The sequence below is a fragment of the Erinaceus europaeus genome, chromosome 14 (genome assembly GCF_950295315.1).
Source record: "Erinaceus europaeus chromosome 14, mEriEur2.1, whole genome shotgun sequence".
Lineage (NCBI taxonomy): Eukaryota > Metazoa > Chordata > Mammalia > Eulipotyphla > Erinaceidae > Erinaceus > Erinaceus europaeus.
In genome coordinates this window covers 64,201,469-64,205,920 of record NC_080175.1, presented here as the reverse complement: position 1 = coordinate 64,205,920, position 4,452 = coordinate 64,201,469, and the positions used below count along the sequence as shown (strand labels likewise).

Genomic DNA, 4,452 nt, shown 5'->3' with positions numbered 1-4,452 from the left:
AAATTCCCTAAGCATTGAATGTGTTAATATAACTCAAGACTTTACTATTAGTCTCAACAAATACATAGGACTAAGAGGTAATTAGTGATTATAGCCATATTTTGTAGTTTTAGGCTTTTCTCTGTACACTATAAGATATACGTTATAGTTATATATACTTATTACTGAACATAAATTCTTGAGGCATGGTCATGGAATAAGGGTGGAAAGTTCAGACTGTCTCCTAAAATAACAAATATCTACAACTGTCAATATTAACAAACCTCACCAACCACAACAGAGACATCTACTGAAGCACTGAAGCCTCAGGTAGGTACTCAAGTGGGTGGCTGGGTCCAGAAGGGTTGCGGTGAGGGGTTGGAATCAAACACACAGAGGTTATGAGTTCCAGCAGAATAGGCAGAGTATTTGGCCATTTCCCCTCTACTTGCAGCCCAGGAGTGCTGACTGAGAGAGAGAAGAACTTGTGAGCTTTAAATCCATGACCTCGGAGGTGTTAGCCTCCTGAACAAGAACAAAGGACATTGCTAAGGTAATGCTAGTCTTTTCTGTCGTCAATCTCAGACATGCGTAAAGGAAATTTGCTACAACTGGCGGCTAAATTGTGCCCTGCTTTTAACACTGAACATTGCAGACTCAGAACAACAACCCCCTGAGGCTTGGTTTCAGACTGAATACAAATATGAATTCTTTATTCTCAACAAGAGAATGGAATACAAGTATTGTTAAGTTGACCTGACTTTAACTACATTTTTTTTTATTATCCTTATTTATTTATTGGATACAGACAGCCAGAAATCATGAGGGAAGGAGGTGGCAGAGAGGAAGAAAGGCAGAGAGACACCTGCAACACTGCTTCACCATGTAGGTGGGGACCAGGGTGCTCAAACCCAGATCCTTACGCAGTGTAATGTGTGCTCTCAACCAGGAGCACCAGCACATAGCCCGGACATATATATTTTTAATTTTATCTCTTTTTACTATTGATATATGTAACACACTTCATACTGGCACAATATTCTCTACCTATATTTGGAACTCTCTTCAGGAGACTGTCACTGTGAAGCCATACATATAAATATTTTCCCCAAGCACTATCTGTTTTGAGTCTAAGACTGGGGACTGTAGGAACAGGCAAAAATACAGAATGTGTGGAGTTGTCTTCAAGTTCCCTTAAGGTAGCCCACAGGAGCAACAGGATGAAAATACTACCACGGAGACTGTTGCTTATAGTCACTGCACCCTGGATATGTCTTTTGTTGAACCCATCATGTGCGCTCACTCACATTTTTGAAAACAGACTTTAAAAATCTGTATAAATCATTAAATGGGAAAAAGGTCACTTACCAATTTTTAGAAAAAGTCATCGGAGACCTTTCTTCCTCATAAGAAAATGCATTAATAAAACTTAAACACTATTCATCTATGCTGTGTGATCTAAAAAATAATATATGTACATATATACATATGAATATAAATATAGGTATATTTGCAGTTAACTTTTTTCTTACATTTTTAAAATTACTAATTCTGGTACACCATATTTCTAGCTCATTCTTTGGATCATGAATATTGTTCCTTTTATATTTTTTTTCATTTTTCCTTCTGCTGATATATATATTTATATTGCCTCTAGGGTTATCACTGGGGCTTGGTGCCTGCACCAGGAATCCACTATTCCTGGAGGCTATTTTTTTTTCTTTTTTGTTGTCTTTGTTGTTTTATTGTTGTTGTGGTTATTATTCTTGTCATTGTTGTTGGATAAGACAGAGAGAAATTGAGAAAAGGTAAGACAGAGGGAGGAGAGAAAGATAGACACCTGTAGACTTGCTTCATCAATTGTGAAAAGACCCCCCTGCAGGTGGGGTGCTGGGGGCTCAAACCGGGATCTTTAAGCCAGTCCTTGCACTTTGCACCATGTGTGCTTAACCCGCTGCTCTACCACTGGACCCCCTCTGCTGATATTTTTATCAAACTTTCTGAGGCAAATTCAATTTTTTAATTCTGAGATATGTAATTTTTTGAACAACTATTATATGAAAAAGTAAAAAATGTACAAATATAAAGACAGAGGGAGTTAGAGGTGTCCTTCATTTATGAAGAATTCTGAGGCATACACTTGATTAGCATTGTCACAGATCCACTCTAGATATTATTTCAGGTTAAAAGAGATAGCCTAATAGCTATGCAAAAAGACTCTCATGGCTATGGCTCTAAGGTTCCAGGTTTAATCCCCCACACCACCATCAGTCAGAGTTGATCATTATTCTGGTTAAAAAAAAAAAAAAGGATGACCCATGTTCAGCTGGAAAGCAATTACAGAAGCCAGACCTTCCATCTTCTGCACCCCATAATGACCTTGGTCTAGACTCCCAGAGGGATAAAGAATAGGAAAGCTATCGGGGAGAGGATGGGATACGGTGATCTGGTGTGAATTGTGTGGAGTTGTAACCCTCTTATCCTATGGTTTTGTCAATGTTTCCTTTTTATAAATAAAAAATTAAATAAATAAACAAATAAAATAAATAATTTTTAAAAAGGATAATGATGATGAAAGAAAAATATTGTTACATACCACCTATCTCTAGTATTCATTAATTTATTATTTGCCAAGCACTGTACTGAACACTTTATGTATATTATCATTTAACATTTATATGAACTCTGTTAGAAACTGGTAGTGTCACATTAATTGCTTTGGATATGTACAGATGTCTACCTGACTGCGTTCCTAAGAATGATCTGTATGTCTGTCTAATTGTTTTTCCTGCTTTTGATCTCTTCAATCTAACTTCAAATTTTTCCCGTAGCTTATTGTTTATACAAGACATCAAACTGGTGCACTAATAGAACACATTTCAGTATTTTGAGGTGGAGGACATAGCATTACAATTATGCAGTCTTTCTTGCTTGAAGCTCTGGAGTCCCAGGTTCAAGCACTGATGTCACCTAAAACTAGAGGTGAGCTGTCTATTGGTTTCTCTGTATTTTTCCTACTGACTATGAATAAATAAATAACTTTAAAAAAGTCATTTCTTTCTTTCATGACCTTTCTCTTTTCTCAAGCTCATTGCCTTCCAACCTTGCAAGCGTGTTCCAGTTAAACTGGCTTGCCATTTTCTTTCAGTTACTCGAGGCAGAACATATTCATGTATCATGTGAGGACCTCTATAGTTTTTTCCCCTCTACTTGGAAGAGTTTTCCTTAGCTAAATTCTTGCTTTTCTCCCTTGTCTCAGAAAGTTTCCTAACTACTTTATGAAAACATCAATATCTGAGCAAATTTCCTAAACATCCAAATGCAACTTCTTACTTTCCTCCTTACAATTATTATATGCACTAGTAAACAAATATAAATATGATATATATTTTGTCTTTTATTGTTTTTTAGTGACCTAGTAATGATCACAAGACTGTGGGACAAGAGGGGTACAATTCCATACAATTCCCACCACCAGAGTTTCTTATCATATCTCCTCCATTAAAACTTTCATTTTCTTTATCCCTCGGAGTATGGACCAAAGGTCTTTATGGAGTGCAGAAGGTGGGATATCCAGCATCTATAATTGCTTCTTCACTGGACATGGGCATTGACAGGAAATTACATAACCCAGTCTCTTTCTGTCTTTCCCTAGTAGAGCAGAGCTCTGGGGAGGTCAGGTTCCAGGACAAATTAGTGAGGTTCACCGCCCAAGGAAGCCAAGTTGGCACTATGGCAGTATCAGCAAATTAGTAGCTGAAAAGCATTAAGATATAAAGCAGAAAAAATTATTTAATAATCAAGTACTTAAAGGTAAGATCATAGCAGATGAGATTTGGAGTCTTCATGTTGGAAGAAGCTAGGAAGTCTATTTTAGGTCTATACAAAGGGATCCATTGCCCCGGCCTGCGGGGTTATCGACGGAAACCTAGGGTAGGGGGCGAGAGAATGGAGGGGACAAGAGACACGAAGAACGAGAGCAAGACAGGTTTCTGATCAAGCTCTGAAAATTTTATTTTGCAGCCGCATTTTAAGCACACACCGTGAGGAAGTTCTGCTAAGGTAGTGGGGGGAGGGAGGTGGGTGAGCAACTTTCCAAACAGTTAGATGATAATCACAGTTACAATGATCGGAATGTCCGCTCACAATGATCGGAATGTCCATTTACTGGTTATGTGAGGGACTTAGCTAAGGTTTTGGCTCCTGGCATGTCCTCCCTTTTTACAATTTAAGTGAGGCGGCAATTGAGGGTAAAAGCTAGGAATCTTATTAAGAGATAAGCAGGCATTAACCAGAGGGGAGAAGTATTGACCTGATTTCTCCTGCAGGGTAAATATAGAACTGATCTTCCCGCATCTTATACGGATCTTGGTGTCTTTTGCGGGAGGGGAGGAAGAGCCACTATTTCTAAGGTGAGGAAAACTCATGGTGAAGAGTTTTGATGACTGACACCAACCTCAATGAAAATCAGGT

The 4,452-nt window shown here is 38.2% G+C and overlaps 1 pseudogene; it reads right to left on the bottom strand.

Annotated features, from left to right (window-relative positions):
* Positions 1 to 1,155: 1,155 nt before the first annotated feature.
* On the bottom strand, positions 1,156 to 1,317 carry LOC132532914 (small nucleolar RNA SNORA70; annotated as a pseudogene).
* Between the last annotated feature and the right edge of the window lie 3,135 nt (positions 1,318 to 4,452).